Here is a 19209-nt window from a genome sequence, read left to right as displayed (position 1 = left end):
GTGAGTCTATTGCTACCGAGTACGTACGTCTCAATATTTTATTTCTTTGTTCATCATTACTTAAAGGGCCTAATTCCCTTTCCCATTTCCCCAAATACTCAGGATATTTATTTCCCTTTTCGTCTATCAAGATTTTGTATATTTTTGCTATCCTTTTTTCCAAGCTATGCCGGTTTGTTAATAATTTTTCTAGGGGTCTCAACTTTTCCTTTCCCCTCAATGGGCTTGGCAAGGACTGGGCAAAATAAAATAGTTGTGAGAATCTCCATTTGTCTAGTGGCTTATGTCCCCATTTCCCAATAATTTCTTCATACGTGCATAGTCTATCGCCTACCATAACTTCGCGCAATCTAATGCTATCTTTCATTGCCCACCTACTAAAATATATATACTCCTCCTGCCCTGGTCTAAAAAAAGAATTATCCAACAGTGGAATTAGTGGTGAATTATGTGTCCAACCATTTCTCTTATTTACTGTGTCCCAAACCCGCAGTGCATTTTTCGTCAGTGTACTTGTGTTTGTCGCTAACTCTCTAATTTTTGCTGGGATCCATATTAATTCTCCTATTTTCTTTGTGCTTAAATTAACTTCTAATTCTGCCCAGTCCTTGCCTTCCCTATTATATATCCAATCCGTAATACGGGATAGCATAATAGCCTCATAATACTTTTTGAAATCGGGTAGGGCCAACCCCCCTCTCTCTTTATGTCTGGACAGGATGTGAGCTGCTACCCTCGCTGCCTTCCCCCTCCATATAAATCTTCTGATCATAGTTTTAAGTTTATTTAAATACATAGGGGATAACAGAACAGGAATCATTTGGCAGGTATATGTAAATATCGGTAAGATAAACATCTTTATAACGTTTATTCTTCCTGTCCACGAAAGGGCTCTATATTGAATCCTACTCAGTTGTTGCTTAATTTTATTAAGGAGAGGGATATAATTAGCCTCGAACAGAGCCCCCATTTTTACCGTCAAATTAATTCCAAGGTATCCTATCCCTTTCGAGCACCATCTAAACGGCAGCTTCCCCTGCAACGCCCTCTGTTCAACTATCGATAAATTTAAGTTTAGTATCTCAGATTTTGACATGTTCACTTTGAAATTTGAGAATTTCCCATATTTCATAAGTTCTTTCATAGCTCCCGGGATTGAGATCCTCGGGTTAGACATATAAAGTAGAAGGTCGTCGGCGAAGCCTGCCGTCTTATACTCCTTGCCCAGTACTTTTATTCCTTGGATGTCTTGATTTTTCCTAATGGCTGCCAGAAGAGGTTCTAGAACCATTATAAAAAGGAGCGGTGAGAGGGGACATCCCTGACGTGTCCCATTGAATAACTCAAGGGGAGGGGACAGGGATCCATTAATTCTTATTCTAGCTTTGGGATGGTCATATAAAGCTTCTATCCATCTTCTCATCCTTTCACCTATTCCAAAGTATCTTAATGCCTCAAACAGGAAGCCCCAACTGACCCTGTCAAATGCTTTTTCAGCATCAATCGACACGAGCACAGTGGGGACTCCCTGTCTGATTGCCTCCTGCATCAGCATAATGGTTTTCAGGACATTATCTCTCCCCTCTCTTCCCTGTACAAAGCCCACTTGATCTTTCTGAATCCAATCCGGTACATAGGATCTTAATCGTTCCGCTATGATTTTAGCAAAGAGCTTTATGTCCGAGTTCAGGAGAGATATTGGTCTGTAGCTTTCCACTGCCATAGGGTCTTTTGCCTCCTTCAGAATTAATGCTATATGTGCCAGCGTTGTTTCTTCTCTAAACTTGTCCCCCCCCTCCCCCACCGCATTAAAGTACTCGCATAATTTTGGCGCAAGTTGTTTTTGAAATTTCTTATAGTATAGAATCGGGAATCCGTCCGGACCCGGACATCCTCCCGCTGCTGTATTTTTAATTGCTCTTTCCACTTCCTCGGTCACTATTGGGGATTCTAACGAGGCCATTTCCTCTTGCGTTATTTTATGTATATCAAGCCCCCTCAGATAATCACCTATTTCCTCTCCGTTCGCACCCTCCCTCCTCTGTTCAATATTATAGAGATCACTATAATACGCATGAAAGGTGTCTACTATCTTTTCCGGAATAGTTTGTACCTCTCCCTTCTTATCTTTTACCTTTGGGATAAATGTTCTATTTTTCTTTTCCTTCACCTTCCTGGCCAACCATTTTCCTGATTTATTTCCCCAAAGATATCTCTCCTTGTCTAGCATATGGTAAGCAGCTCTCCTCTCTTGCTCCAGGCATTCTTCTAGCTCACTCTTCATTCTTTTCAACTCCTGGCTCTCCAAACTTCCCTCTATTCTTCTATTCTGTTCCTGTCTCTGAATTTCTTCATATAATAGTTGCTTCCTTTTCCCCCTCACTCTCTTCTTTCCAGCCCCAATCCCAATTAATATACCTCTCATTACCACTTTATGTGATTCCCACAATGTTGAGATGGAGATTTCCGGGGTGTCATTTAACCTAAAAAATTGTTCCATTTCCTGTTCAATCTTATCTATTGTTTCCTTATCTTGTAGTAATAATTCATTAAGCCTCCAGCTTGTCCCCGGTACACGCACCCCCCTCATCTCTAGCTGGATCATTACTGGCGCATGATCAGAAGCCGTTATTGATTTTATTTCAGCCTTCCTCAAAGCTGATAGCAGCTGGAACTCTAGAAAAATGTAGTCAATTCTAGAGAAAGAGCCGTATACCGAGGAGAAGCAGGTATAGTCCACATCTCTTGGGTGTAATGCCCTCCAAGCATCCTGCAATTGAAAGGCCGCTAAAGCTTTTACCAACTTCCTTTGTTTATCGTTAGATGGCCCATATCCTCCCTCCCTGGTCTTCTCCCCCTTCGCGTCCATATTCCAATTAAGGTCACCTGCTAAGATCAAATTCCCTTCCTTGAAGTCTTCTATCTTTTTTAACAGTTTACTTAAAAATTTATCAGCATTCTTATTCGGAGCATAGACATTTAAGATTGTACATTTCATGTTTAATAACGTCCCTTTTACACACAAGTATCTCCCCTCTGGGTCCACTAGACGCTTTTCTAGCTCGAATCTCGTTCCTTTACTAAAGCCTATCGCCACTCCTCTAGAGTAAGCAGAGGGAGAATCCCCATATATCCACACCGGGAAGTCCACTGTGTTAATCTTAATACCTGAGCTATGTGTTATGTGTGTCTCCTGAAGACACACCACATTTGCTCCCATATGCCTTAGTTCATCATTAATCCTATATCTTTTCCTTTTTGTGTTTAGACCCCTTACGTTATATGTAACCACATTCAATACTTCCATGTTTTATTTGCAAGTGTTGATAACCTCATTTTCTGACGCGTCCAGTGAGCCCAGTTAAATATGCTTTTACTGATTCTAAGGAAGGGTCGAGTGAGATCCCCGATACATAAAAGAAAACAAAAAAAAACAAAAAAACAGAAAAAACCTACAAAAAACCATTCCCACCCTCTCCCCCCCTTGCCAACCCCTCCCTCCCCCCCCTGTCTTTTAACGGAACATCTCAAAAGATTGGGTAAGACACCCCTTTTCCCGTTATTTCTATGGTTCTGGGCCGCCCCCCAACCTGGTTGGCCCTCCTCCATAGTTCCCCTGGGGTTCATGCAGGCCCTCAATCATAGGAGACCACACCTCACTCGCCTCCCCCCTCCCCCCCCCCAGTCCCCCTCCCCGCCCCTAGTCCCTCTTCCTCTCTACCTAGTCCAAAACTCCTGAGTCCTCCCATTTTTAAGGGGTTTCCCTGTCAACCCTACATCCTCATCGTTTTCCCATTCTAATTGCGGGGGAGGATTTATACCCAACCGCTCACAGAAATCTTGTAAATCTTCCGGAAAACGGAGTACCGCGGAACGCCCCTCTTTCTTCCCAATTAAACATGATGGGAATCCCCATTGATAAGGGATATTTGCTGCTACCAACATCTCTGTGAGCGGTTTAAGTCGCCTTCTTCTTCTTAGGGTCTCTACCGCCAAGTCTGAATAAATCTGCAACTCTGCGCCCCCAAATGACAGCCCTGGGTTAGTTCTGATCTTTTCCATCACCTGAGTCTTTTCCTCAACATAATGGAACCTCACTATTACATCTCGTGGGTGTTCTGACCTCCTTCCTAAAGATCGTGTTATTCTATGTATTCTATCTATCCTTAAAGGTTCTGAGATTTCTCTATCTAAAAGTGGGTTGAATATTTGATGGGCCACTTCTTTGAGTGTAAGGCTATTATGGGACTCAGGGAGGCCTTTTATCCGTAGATTCTTTTTCCTACTGCGATTTTCCTGGTCTTCTAATTTATGCATTAGGGCCCTATTTCCTTTCCGTAGTGCTGTGACCTGCTCTCGCATTGCTTCTATTCTATGCTCATGGATCTCTACTCTATTTTCTATTTCCTCTACTCTACCCAATACCTGCCCGATATCCACCCTTATTGTGGCAATTTCTATCTTAAGGGAGGTTTCCATTTTTTCAAACATCTCCCCAAGCATCTCTTTTAGATGTAAAGTTTGCTCTAAGGGTGGTGATCGCCCATTACCCCCCCGGAAGTACCCCTTCTTCCTCCATAACTTGCCTCCGCCCCACCTGCGTTTCCTCCTGTCTTCCCCCTTCCCCCTGTGTAGGCCTTTCATTTTTCTGGTTCTCAGATAATTTTGCGGGGATATTCCTCTCCGGTCTACTTTCCCCCCCTCTCTGTCTGCTGGATCCCGCCCGCGTAGCTTTCTCCACCCTAGGACTCCCACTCTCCTCTTCTCTTATGGTGGCGTTAGCCGCCATATACCTTTGGATCCCTACGGGGCTTGAGACTGGGGTGGACGGTTTTACTTTACTCGATTTCCCCTTCATAATGCAAAAAAAAAAAAAAAAAAGGCACTGAGATGTAGGGGGGTTCTAGTAGTCACCAGACCTCACTAATTTACTCTATCTACGTAACTATCTACGTCTGTCTCCACCTTTCTTCACTTAAGGGAGAGAAAAGCACGGGCAAAGCGCAGATAGAGACAAGAAAAGAAACACCATTTAGCCACAATAATATCAGCATAAGTCCAGGTATATTACATGGATAGGCTTCTTCGGACCACCTGTTTCAGGAAAAAAAATAAAGTCCACTTATCAAGAAAAAATTTTTTGCAGCGACCCATAGGAGAGTTTTGCTTTCAGGGGTCTATATCGTAGTCTCTGATGTTACCAGACCATCCGTTGCACAAGTTCACACTGGCAATATCATGCGGTATTTCACACAATTGTTCCCCTTCAAGCCTCTATTGTTTCATCAAAGAGCTTTCGTAGCGCAATATTCACTCTGAGTGCTTTAGGTAATTCTCCCACCTTAGTCTACAGGCGCGCATATGCAATAGTAAGGGAATAGTGGAGCTTCAAGAATACTGGGATTTCACCAATGCGGTAGACCCTCGGCATTTAAATAGTTCTTCAATATAATACCCGTGTCAAAGACAGGTAGCTCTCTTCCGGGATACCTATTGGGGGGGTTGCTGTTGGGCCCTCATTCCCTCCTTCCCTGAGTCACTCTCCAGAGCCAAACGACCATCCCCCTGTCCCAGTTACCACACTCCCTTTACAAATAGCATCTGCAGATTTCAGGGTGCAACTGTGTTGAACCCTCACAGGCTGTCAGCTTACCACCTCCCTGGCTCAGTCCTCAAGGCCTGTCAGTGTCTCTGCACTGTCTCAGCGGTCATCCACCAACCTTTACTCTTCCAGTGCCTCTGCCAGGGTACTGATACGGGAAGCGAGGGGGCTCAGGGATGCAGTTTTCTCCAACTGACAGGGACCGTCTGTGTTGCAGGCGAAGAGCGGCGGCGCTGTTGTATCTCACGTCTCCGACGCTTGTATCGGCTGTCTAATCCGCTCGCCTCTTCCGCTTGTGCTGTGCCTCAGCGGCGTTTCAATTTAGCCGGCAGATTCGTCAGACTCATGGTTTCCTCTCACGGCGCCAAGCTCCATACAGCGGGAGACATCCGGAATGCGAGGGAGAGCGGGGAGAGTACGAAGGGTACGGAGGGTCGAGTTCCGAGGCCACGCCCCCTACGTCATGACGCTGCACCGCCCCTGTGCTATCCTCCCATTTATTTCACATTGTTAACCACTTACCTGCAGTATAGTAATGGTTGGATGTGTGAAATACAGACGTTCTGTTTAATTGTCAATGATCAAAAAGGTTATTGATTCTACCAAGAAGTTGTCATGGTGATCTTAAGTCCAAAGTACTACACTCCCATTTTGTGGATGTTTCCATTAATTGTCAAGGTGTTCATGTGACACAATCGATATGTTAATTTCATGTAAATATTTGTTTTTTGTCAGCCAATAAATGTAACTATTTTGTATGATCACTTGTCTCCGTGAATAAGTTTCACATGTATAGACTGTGTCATATAGATTGATTTTGTATCTTAAAAATATGTTCATAAAAAATGACTTAATACTGTGCGGGAAACTGTTCTTAAAAAGCACAACAATCATGTCATGCATGACTCTGCTTACCCAGAAAGAAATTTTGTGGCTCCTAAGGTACCACTGAAATACCTAGTGGCGCAATGTCCGACATGCAGCTCCTGAGTTAGACCCCTGTTCCACACGTCCTACATGGCACCACAACTTAAACAAACCATGCACCATTTAAAAAACAATTCAATATGCAACAGAAGTGATGGGGTATAGGGAAGAGGGATAAGGGAGGGCAAAGAGTTGACAGGCCAGAAAACAGAACAGTAACATGGGAACTTTGTTTTGCCCTGCACTGCTTATTAGGTATCATAATGTTTGGTGAATGTAATTTATTTATGTATAAAGGAAGTGCAGCACTCTGAAAAATCAAACTCATTACACCAAAAACTTTAAAAGTGCTCAAATTATCAGCATAATAAACATGGGGGTTCATTTACTAAAACTGGAGAGTTCAAAATCTGGTGCAACTCTACATAGAAACCAAATCAGCTTCCAGGTTTTATTGTCAAAGCTTAAATTAACAAGCTGAAGTTAGAAGCTGATTGGTTTATATGCAGTTTTAGTAAATCAATCCCAAAAAAACAAAAAAAACAAAAACAAAAAATGTCCTATACAGGGCCGGTGCTGCCATTAGGCAAACTAGGCAGCCGCCTAGGGCGCAGTGCCTCCTAGGGCACCTGGCTGCTAGTGATCCTACGCCCTCTCTCCTTCAGCAACTAACTCAACAAGCAGCCGCTCCACTCCCGAGTCCATCAGTACAGTGTCAGAAGTGCTGGCGCAACAGCGGCGGAGGACTGAATCCATTATGAAGGAAGGACAGGAAACATCCCCTGTGCCGTTGCGCGCCCCTGATCATCACAATGCCACGGCCAGTGAGTGTGACCTGTCTCTGTACCGCCGCGCTAGGTCATCTCGTCAGTGTCTCTGATGTTCCCTAACAGCTGCAGTGAGAAGAGGAGGGGAGAGAGCCCAAACAAAGAGGAGCACCGGTCAACCCTGAAGCGCCTGCAGGATACATCATGGAACCGGGCGGATGAGATGGAAGCCCGGCTGCATGTAAGTTCAGGCTTGGCACGATTTACCCTCCCTCCTCCTCCTGGACCGTCTGTAACTTTTGTGAGAACAGGAATCAGTGCCGCTCTCCTCGAGGCCACCACGGCGTTCGCACAGGTAGGGGAAAAACAGGCAGCACACTTATTAATGTTTTTTCTGCTGCCAAGTTGATATTGCATTATCTACAAAGGGAAACAGAGGTGTGGGGGGTGGGTGCAGAAAGGAACTGATGTTTACAGAGGAGAACGGAGGGGAAAAGGTGTGGTGTGGTACATGTGTGTGTTTGTGTGTGTGTGTGTGTCGGGGGGGGGGGAGTACAGAGATAGATAGAGGTGCAGGGGGGAGTACAGAGATAGATAGAGGTGCAGGGGGGAGTACAGAGATTGATGGAGGTGCAGGGGGGTACAGAGATAGATGGAGGTGCAGGGGGTGCAGCAGGAAACAGGCGTTCAGGGACTAATGAAGCAATTTGGGTGATCTGAGGCCTAAAAATATAGAAATTAGGGGGGTTGTGAGGTGTGAAGGTTCAAGTTCTCCTTTGCAAAAAAAATTGATAAAAAATATAAATGCAGATCTTTTTGCAGGTAAAAAAATGTGCATTTATTATTTATTTTAGGTATTGTCAGTGTATCTGTCTACTCGTATGGACAGGCAGTTACACAGTAGCCTGTCTGTATACTATCCTAGGCTGTCCTTATACTAACGTAGCCTGTCCATATACCTGCGTATCACAGCTGGCACGAGGAAGCAAGCCAGTGCCGCCACTATTTGTCTTCAGGCCTGATCCAGGGACACAGGTGCGGGCCCGTGGTTCACGGCTGAAGAAAAGGTGGAGAGGTTCTGCAAAATGAAGTTTCGCCTAGGGTGTCAAAAATCCTTGCACCAACCCTGGTCCTATAGAACAACAAGTGAGCAGATATATAGTCTGCAAATAATGTATATAAGCGAAAAGAAAAGTCTTCTGAGTGATACAACAGAAAACACCAAGTGCTTCAAAGAAATTTGTGGACCAAAAACTCAACAGTAAATGGTGCACCGGATCCATAAGTCACACCACCAGATAACATTGACTCTTGTGCCAAAAGATGGCTCCACTTGCTTGCTTCTTTTGGTAAATTTGGTAAATAGCATGGGATATGCCAACCAACTAGCTCATAGTGTAAAACCGTAAGGCCAATTTTATTTAATAAGCAAAGGTCATATTTAAAAAGCAGCTTCTCAAGCATGTAATAAAGTATGGATTGCTGCCGCCCTGACTTCTAATGCGTGATGACGTCATTGTCGTAAGCCCCACCCTACGCGTTTCTTCTTAGGTGTTGTCACTTGGGAGATGAGCTCTTTAACCACTTGGCGACTGGCTCACGCCAATATACATTGTCAGAATTGCTCTCCTGCGCAAACGGATGTACCTGTACTCCAGTCCTTAAAAGCAGGATAGCGGGCATGCACCATCGCGTGCCGCAGGAGCATGCCCACCACCTCTATGTCCACCAGCGGCCCACGATTGCGGCGAGGAGAAGCAGGACGGGGAACTGCCTAGGTAAACAAGGCATTTCCCTGTTCTGCCTAGTGACATGACAGGAATCTACTGCTCCTAGTGATCAGGAACAGTGATCTCTGTCATGCCCCAGTGAGCCCACCCCCCCCCCACAGTTAGAACACACTGAGGGAACACACTTAACCCCTTGATCATCCCCTAATGTTAACCCCTTACTTCAAGTGTCATTTTTACATTGATCAGTGCATTTTTACATCACTGTTCAATGTAATATTGTCACTGGTCCTCAAAAGTGTCATTTGGGATCAGATTTGTCCGCCGCAATTTCGCAGACCCGCTAAAAATCACAGATTGCTGCCATTACCAGTTAAAACAATACAAAAAATATAAAAGTCCCTAAATCAATTTAGTAGTTTGTAAACCCGATAACTTTTGTTCAAACCAATCAATATATGCATATTTAGATTTTTTTTTTTACCAAAAATATGTAGAAGAATGTATATTGGCCTAAACTCGTGAATATATTTATTCATATATATATTATAGCAGAAACTAACTTTTTTTTTTTTTCAAAATTACTGCTTTTTGTTTTTGTTTATAGCGCAAAAAATAAAAAAACGAAGAAGTGATCAAACATAACCAAAAGAAAGCTCCATTTGTGTGGAAAAAAAGGATGCCAATTTTGTTTGGATACAGCGTTGCACGATCCCACGCAATTGTCAGTTAAAGCGACGCAGTGCCGTATCGCAAAAAATGCTCTGGTCATTAAGGGAGTAAAACCTTTGAGGCTGAAGTGGTTAAGCACTGTTGACACGTGTCAATGCTACCTGTTAAGGAGCTGCGGTGCGACTTATGAATCGGGGGCACCATTTACTGTGGTGAGTTTCTGGTCCACAGATTTCTTTGAAGTACTTGTTTTCCGTTTTATCACACAGAAGACTTTTCTTTTCTTTTTGCTTATATGCATTATTTGTGGACTATATATTTGCTCAATTGTTTTCTTATAAGACATTTTAATATTTTCTGTAACACCCAATGTTTATTACACTGATAATTTGAGTACTTTAATTTTTTTATTGCATTTTTGATGGAAAAAGTTTGCATTGTCACAGCACTGCACTTATTTTCAATATATGTTTATTGAGTTTATGTATCTGAACTCCTAGTGCCATGTAATTTATTGTATACATGGAGTGTAATATGTGGCATATTCTGGTACTGTGATGCAGTATGGGGTGATCGTACTTCAACATATATATTTATTTATTTTTATGTATAAATACAATATATATTTTTTCCCAACAGAAAACTAGGGTTTTCCTTGTGCAAAAAAAGAAAACTTTTTTTTTTTTTCAAAGTAAATCTGAAAAATAACATTAAGCCGCCAGATGGCGCTGTGCTCAATACAGTCCATGTATATACTAAAAAAAAAAAACGAAAGATGGCGCTGCGTTGATTCGAAACTACACAGTGCTTGCAATACAGAGTACAACTGGAAGATGGCACTGTGCTAAACTACAATTAATGAACACAGTGATGCGATAAAAGAGAACAACCCGACAGATGGCGCTGTGAAAGCTCCAGCTAACTTACACACTTCTGCAATACAGAGCACAACCAATAGATGGCGATGTGTAATATTCATCATGTGTTCACTCTGCTGATTATACCAATAGATGGCACTGTGCATTATTTCAGAAACCAAAGCATGCTGCAATACAAAATACCACCAATAGATAGCGTTGTGCTTTGTGACACAGTGTGCGTTTGTTGAAAGAGTTTACAACCAATAGGTGGCGCAATGCATCTACTAACTACATGATTACAGCCTGCGATGCCTGGTCTGCAATGCATTATATAACCAAAAGAGGGCGCACTGGATTAAGACCACGTGTGCGGCTGCTGCTGAACAACCAACAGATGGCGCTGTGAATAACCTGCTTCTTTCACTGCACACAACTTAAATATAACCTAGATAGATGGCGCTACATGACCACATATGCAAACACCCTGCTGACTGTTCCTAGAAAGCTAACTGCATCCATTCTGTACTGTGCTTTGCTAGCCTGTTTAACCCTTTCATCACCCAAGTATTTTTTGTTCATTTTTGCACATATGATAAATGCGCATTTTAGGCTGAAAATACTCAAAACTCCCAAAGCATATATCGTTTCTGAAATCGGAGAATGAAAGGGTGTCAGTTACAGTGTTTTATGTCACACAGCTGTTTATTAAATGCAGTTTCAGTAAAAAAAATAAAAAATAAATGCTCAAATTTATTTTAGTGCACACAAAACACAATACCATTTTTTGGTAAGATATGGAAAACAAGGTTGCATTAATTTAAGATACCGAATGCCATTGCGTCCGCTCATGAAACTGCAACAAACTTAATTTTTTTTCCATTTAATATATGGTCCCCAGATAGGGGACATATCAGGTATTAAACTGATAAGAACAGATTTGATTGAAAATGTATACTTTATTTTGCAAGAAAATATACAAAAAACTAAATATTAAAATACTATTAAAATAAATATTAAAATACTATTAAAATACTAAATATAAGAAATACTAAAATACTTTAAACAGGGTACATTCCACTCTGTACTGCGATGCAGCGCATAAATACACTACATAGCAATACAGTTCCAAGCATACAAATAAATTACATTCATCCTGCGGTATTAAAGCCTGATGTGTTGCGCAGAGTAATAGTACCCTGAAACATCACATCATGCATGACGCCGCATTACCCTGAAAGCATTACTCCCATAAACATGTCAAAAAAGTCAAGTCATACTGTCAAATCAAATGGCATTTCAATGAAAAACAGGTGTGTGGGGGGAGGAGGTGGGGTAGGGAGGGGAAAAAAGAGTTCACAGGCCCAAAGCTTTATTGAACTGCCAAAGGATACATAGCGGGGGGGCGGAGGGAGGGTAAATCTTCAGACCTCCTCTTCCTCCTTGTTGTCCATCAAGTGATAGTCTCTGAGCAGACTGTGAATCAGTCTGCGACAGTCCTCGATGGACATCCTCTCCCTCTGGTGGATGAGGCGCTTTCTAGCGCACCAAACAGCGTCCTTAAAGTGACACAGCACCCGCCAGGTGCTGTCAATTTCCTCCTGTGAATGCGGTCCACAGAAGAGTCCGTTTAACACACCGTGTGGGATTGCAGCCTGTGCAACAAAGTCTTTAAGTTCTGGTTCCAAGGCCCTCAACAGGTCCCGTGCAAAGGGGCACTCCCAGAGAATATGCAAAGCAGTTTCCTCCTGGGTGATACAAAAAAGGCAGTGCCTGTATCTGCAGATTTCTGGCATGCATGAATGTCCTGAGTGGCAACCCCCCTGGAATTGCCATCCATGCCAGATCTTTGTGCCTGTTGGTAAGTCTCTTTGAAGAAACATTCCTCCAGACCACTTTGCAAGTGGCTGAAGGGGGGCCTGGAACAGTTTCTAAAATATCCGATGCTCTGATCAACTTGTGGATAGTTTTTGGCTTCACTCCATGTAGCCCCAGCTCCTTAATAAACTTGAAAGTGTCCAAGTAGTACCAATGAGTGTCCCAGTTGTCCCATCCAAGGGAACTCCAAAGAGGCAGAAGGAAAAAAACAGGACATGGCGTTACCACCAGAGTCTACAGTTCTGTCAACCAAAGTCCTGTGCATGTAGTTACAGGCAAAGAACACCCTCAGAAGAGTGGTGAAGTCAGGCACGACCTTACCGCCCTTGAGGGGTTCGTTGAACCTAACCGCCCGCTTCACTCTGTCCATTTTGGAGCTCAAGATGAAGTGAAACACCACCCTGGTGATGGCCTTGCAGGTGTTAGCCCGGGGGGGCCAGGCCTGGGTGAGGTACTGCAACACAGGGAGAATCTCGCTGTCGAGTACCAGTGTTTTACCTTCGATTGTGAGTTCTTGAAGGCTCCAAAGTCCACATTTTTGACGCATCTTGGCCAGTCTTTCCTCCCAGGACTTCAGGGCTGTGCCATCAGCTCCAAAGCAGACCCAAAGAATTTTCATGAAGTCCGCTTTGATGCTGAAAGGCATGGGTGCAGAAGAAGGCAGGAACTATTTTCCGAAGAGCATGACTTCTGACTTCCCGCAGTTGACCTTTGCCCCTCAAGCTTGGTCGAAGTCCTCACAGGTCTGGGCAAGTGTGTCGATGGAGCGCCGATCGGCACAGAACACCGTCACATCATCCATGTAGAGTGAGCACTTGACCTCCCGTCTGGTCCTGGTGCGGTGATCCCTCTGATCTCTGGGTTCCGTCTGATGCTTCGGGCGAAGAGCTCTATACAACAGACAAAAAGCAGAGGTGAGAGAGGGCAGCCTGGACTGACCCCAGACAACACTGGAAAGGGGTCAGTTTTCCAACCGTTCACCAACACCACACTACAGATGTCATTATACATTACATTTACATATGAACAAAACATTTCCCCAAGACTAAACCTGCGCAGAGCCCTGCACTGCACATAAACTCATGGGAGACACAGTCAAAGGCCTTCTCCTGGTCAAGACTGACCAGGGTCACGTGCACACGGCGGCCGTGAATGTACTGGATCGTGACCCGGACAAGCGCAAGGCTATCCTCAATCCTGTGGCCAGGAATGCCACAAGTCTGATCCGGGTGGATGATCTGTCCGAAAAATAAATAAATAAAAAAAATTTAAAAAAATCTGTCCGATGACAGACTTCAGCCTGTTGGCCAGAAACTTGGTGAGGATTGTGTAGTCCACGTTCAGAAGGGAGATCGGACGCCAATTTTTCAGGTCTGATCTCTTCCCTTTATTCTGCCCTCCACCACCATCTCCTTGTACAGCTTGAGCAGGTCCAGGCCCACAAGATCCCACAGCGCTACATAGAGCTCAACTGGGAGACCATCGCAACCCGGGGTCCTGCACCGCCTAAAGGATTTAGCTGTAGAGTGCCGCTCCTCCAACACCAAGGGGGCGTTGACAGCCGATGAATCTGCAGGATCAATAGGGTTAGAGATACCTGACAGGAACCTGTAGGCTGCCTGTGTGTCTGTTGTTTTTGGGGAGTAGAGGTTGGTGTAGTAGTCGCTGACCACTTGCATCACAGCCTCCCTTCCCTTCTGGAGTGTTCCGGTCTCGTAACGCAGCTCTGACAAGGGTGTGTGTCCTGAGTGGAGTTTCCTGAAAAGGAAAGAGTTACACCTCTCACCTTTCTCAAGATTCTCCACCTTGGCACAGAAGACAATGTGCCTGGATTCTTCCTCAAAGTGCCCTTTCAGGCTCTTCTTGGTGTCCTCCAGGTCCTGCCTAACATCCCAGCTGCAGTGGTGAAGGTCCTGCAGGGACTGCAACTGACGTTGCAATCTCCTTAGTTCTCTTTTCCTGGCACATATTTGCTGGTGTTCCCTTGCCTGAAAGAAGCCTCACAGCTTGACTTTCACAAACTCCCACCAGTCACTTACCCTTCAGAAGAATCTCTTTTCCTCCATCCAGGTGGCATAGGCCTCCCGGACTTCCCCCATCAATTCCTTGTTTTCCAGCAGGGTGCTATTCAGTTTCCAGGGAGCCTGGTACGTAGGTAAAGCCCTTGGTCAGAGAAAAAGCAGGGGATCATAGAGAACTCATGATGCTTGACTGCTCTTGAAGTAGCAATCAGGAAATTGTGGCATAAACTGAATTGGTTGGGGTTGGTGGGGTGGGCTTGCAAAGAGGCTTGATTTTGTACTGTTGGAAGGCATCTTCCACAACATTAGGGAGATATCCCTTGCCTAGGAATTTGTGGGTGAGGAGTTGGCCTTGGGTCTGGTAGTCCTAGTTACAGTTACGGCGGGTCCTATGAAACTGGCTCTGGGGATATTTGTGATCCACCTAGGATGCTGACAACTCTGATAATGGATAAATGAATTTCCAGCAGCAGGTTTTACATAATTGGTGGCCTCTATACGTGAATCACTGTGGTACAGTTCCAGGTCCAAGAAAGCCAGTCTGTCGGGGTCAACCACAAGAGTGAAAGTTAGCCCCAAGTTATTGTTGTTGCAATGTGATACAAATGGTGCCAGGCTGTCTATGGTGCCATCCCAAATGATTAATCATCGATATAGTACCTATAAATAATTATGATGGCAGAGAAAGGATTATTGTGCAAGATACGATGCAGTTCCCAATACCCCATGTGAGATTACTAGCTGTGCCTTGGGTTTGTAGATCGTAGTAGTCCTCAAATTCAAAATAATTATGTTTTAGGAAAAATTGTGTGGCTTTCAGTATGAAATAGGCCTGTCTCGGATTAATGAGCGGGTCCGCAAAGAGGAAAATGCTCAACTGCCATGAGGCCGACCTCATGGGGAATCAATATATAAAAAGGTACATATCTGTGACACTCACAGATATGTGGGTACCCAACCTATAGAAGGATAGCATCTCCAGTAGATGTGTACCATCTCTTATATACAATGGGAGGTCCTGTGAAAGGCTGCAAGAATTTGTCTACTTGCATTGAAAAACCACCGGTGACGCTCTTCATGGAGGCAAAAATGGGTCATTGTGGTGGATTTATGGGGTCCTTGTGGATTTTGGGTAAGTGGTCCAAATAAGGGGTCTTATAAAAGCTATTGATGAGGACAGAACCCAGTCTTGGAGATAGCTAATCCCATATAATCCCATAGCTTCATGAGTGTATTTGGGTAATGGATTCTGGGTAAGCCTGATACGTGTTGTTGTGTGACAGAATCTCATGGATTCCCAAACGTAGTCTGTTCAGTTTTGGACTATAATGCCTCCTCCATGGCAGCAGCTTTTATAATGATGTGATGATTTTAGACTAGTGCATCTAAAGCAGTTTGTTTGGCCATGGATAAATTAGATATTTGTTTCGGGGAAGATTGTCACATTTTGATAAGTTTGGCATAAATTACCTGGAAAAATGTCTGTATGTAAGGACATTTTTGGTGTACTGGGTTGAATATGGATTTGGGTTTAAAATTAGTATGTTGTACTAAGGGAGAGAAGGGGTAGTGTTGTGTTAAACAGTCACTCTCAGAAAAAAAAACAAACATTACTTTAACCACTTGCTTACTGGGCACTTAAACACCCTTCCTGCCCAGAAAAAAATTTCAGCTTTCGGTGCTCTCACACTTTGAATGACAATTACTCAGTCATGCAACACTGTACCCAAATTAATTTTTTGTCCTTTTTTTCCCACAAATAGAGCTTTCTTTTGGTGGTATTTGATCACCTCTGGGGTTTTTATTTTTTGCGCTATAAACTAAAAAAGACCGAAAATTTGGAAAAAAAACGCATATTTCTTTGTTTCTGTGACAGAATTATGCAAATTATTAATTTTTCTTCATAAATTTTGGCCACAATTTATACTGCTACATATCTTTGATAAAAATAACCCAAATTAGTGGATATTATTTGGTCTTTGTGAAAGGTAGAGAGTTTACAAGCTGTGGTGCGAATCGCACAAAATTGATCACATCTGATGTACTGGTGGCCTATCTCGCTTCTTGTGACCCGAACAAGCCAGGAAAGTACAAATACCCCCCAAATGACCCCTTTTTGGAAAGTAGACATTCCAAGGTATTTAGTAAGAGGCATGGTGAGCTTTTTGATGTTGTCATTTTTTTCCCACAATTCTTTGCAAAATTAAGATTTTTCATTTTTTTTATTTTTCTCCACAAAATTGTCATTGTAATAGGTTATTTCTCTCAAATGGCATGTGTATACCACAAATGACACCCCCAAAAAAATTCTGCTACTCCTCCTGAGTATTACAATACCACATGTGTGGGAATTTTTCACAGCCTGGCCACATAGAGAGGCCCAACATGCAGGGAGCGCCATCACGTGTTCTAGGAGCATAAATTACCCATCTAACTTGTTGACTACTTATTACACTTTTGAAGGCCCTGGAGCACCAGGACCATAAGCATAATGTCCTCATTTTGATGAAAGGTCGAAATAACCTTTAGAAGAAATGAAGGCTGCGGATGCAGCACCGCCTTACTCACCAATGAATGAATTGCCAACGGTTGCTGAAAAAGACATCCAAAGCTGATACCTGCCCCTTAATGGTGCTTAATGCAAATTTCTGATCCACTCCTCACTGCAAAAATGGCAGGATCCTGGAAACGGAATATGTACGCGGACGCCACCCCAGCTCCTCACACATGGAACTGTAGGCTTTCCACAAATGATGATAAATCTTCCGAGATGATGACTTCCATGCCCTCAGCATAGTGGAGATTACCGAATCTGACAGACCTTGGTCCCTTAGCAACTGGTTTTCAACAGCCATGCCGTTAAAACTAGTGACGGATGAAGTATTAGAAGGTCCTCTCACATTGGCAGCCGCCAAGGAACATCCGCCACCATTTGTACTATGTCAGCGTACCAAGGACGTCGAGGCCAATCTGGGACAATCAGAATCATCGGAATTCCCTCGGCCTCCACTCTGCGTGGCAGACGTGGTAGAAGTCTGAGTGGGGGGGGGGGGAAGGCATAAATCAGCCGATGGTGGCTCCATGGGTGCATTAACGCATCTTCCCCATCCGCCCAGGGATCTTTCAACCTGGCCACAAACCTCTGTACCTTCCGATTGAGTCAAGAGGCCAAGAGATCCACATCTGGTGTGCCCCACCTTAGAGAAAGGAGCCGAAATACATCTGGATGCAGCGACCATTCCCCCTGGTCCAGCAGCTGACGACTTAGGTAGTCCGCCCTGCAAGTTTTCTACGCCCAGAATGTACATGGCCAACAGAGCCGGCACGTGCCGCTCTGCCCACTGCAGGATGTGAGAGACCTACAGTGCTGTAGCTGAGCTCCTTGTCCCTCCTTGATGGTTGACATACGCCACCGTCCAGTGACCCTGGGCCAGCTGTACGTCCCAAACTCTGCTGGTCAGGCTGGCATCCGTTGTGATCATGGTCCAATGAAGAGGAAGGATTCTTCTTGTGTCCAGTGACCCTGGGCCAGCTGTACGTCCCAAACTCTGCTGGTCAGGCTGGCATCCGTTGTGATCACCGTCCAATGAAGAGGAAGGAATGACTTCCCAGACTGAAGGGCCAGAGACCTCAGCCACCAGAGCAGGGAATCCCTGACTAGCTGGCTCACCCAAATTTGACAATATAGGGATGTTGGAGATTTGTCTCATTTGGACAGGATCTGTTTCTACAAGACTCGAGTGTGAAATTGAGCATACGGTACTGCCTCGAAAGTGGCTACCATGAGACCCAGAACTCGCATGCAAAAATTAAGCGACGACCACCTGAGGGACACCAATAACTTTACCGCAGCTTGAAGAATCTGTAGGTTGTCTGAAGGAAGAAAGACTCTTGCCTCTGAGGAGTTCAGAATCAAGCCCAGGTACTCCAGGCGTTGAGTCGGCACGAACACCGACTTCTGAAGGTTCAACACCCAACCAAACTCTGTATGGTGATCGCCACATCCTCCCTTAATTCTGAGGTGGAAGTTGCTCTCAGAAGGAGGTTGTCCAGGTAACCCACAATTGCGATCTCTCGTTGCCTTAGCAGGGCCAGAATTGGGGCTAGCACCTTGGTGAAGACCCTTGGTGCCATCGCTAGACCAAAAGGGAGAGCTACAAATTAATAGTGCTTGTCCCCAACCGCAAATCGTAGAAACCTCTGATGCCTGACGCATATGGGGACATGCAAGTATGCATTCTTGATGTCCAAGGATGCCAAGAAATCCCCCTGATAGAGTGCAGCGACCAAGGAGTGAACTGATTCTATCCTGAACATTTGTACTTTCACAAAGCCATTGAGGACCTTGAGATACAGGACCAGACGGACCCCTTCCTTCTTTGGGACTACAAACAGATTGGAGTAGAATCCCTGAAACCTTTCCAATGTCTGTACCAGTACTATCACCCAGCGCAGCAGCAGGTCCTGTACCGCCCTGAACAAGGCCTCCCGATGAGCCGGAAGAAGATGAAGATTGGAGGGAAAAAAAAAGAAACCATGTTGTAGCTTGATGAAACCAGTTTGCAGACCCACTGGTTGGAAAAGAAGGGAGGTCCACCGGGCTGCAAACTCCTGAAGGCGATCCCCACCCGAGAGTCAGGCAAGGAAAACCTTCATGCGGCAACAGATTTGCTTGCAGGCTTGGTTGGCTTGTGAAACCTGGGACGCTTTTGTCGCTTAGCGGGCACCTTGTCGGACTGGGAACACTTACCTGCC

At 44.4% G+C, this 19209-nt stretch overlaps 1 pseudogene; it reads right to left on the bottom strand.

Annotated features, from left to right (window-relative positions):
* Positions 1-11424: 11424 nt before the first annotated feature.
* On the bottom strand, positions 11425-11511 carry LOC143990649 (U2 spliceosomal RNA; annotated as a pseudogene).
* Positions 11512-19209: the final 7698 nt, after the last annotated feature.

Source organism: Lithobates pipiens, unplaced genomic scaffold (assembly GCF_037356315.1).
Source record: "Lithobates pipiens isolate NorthernLeopardFrog02 unplaced genomic scaffold, aLitPip1_a1.2 Scaffold_18, whole genome shotgun sequence".
Lineage (NCBI taxonomy): Eukaryota > Metazoa > Chordata > Amphibia > Anura > Ranidae > Lithobates > Lithobates pipiens.
Note: the sequence above shows the minus strand (reverse complement) of the source record. Positions and strands in the feature narration are given on the sequence as shown.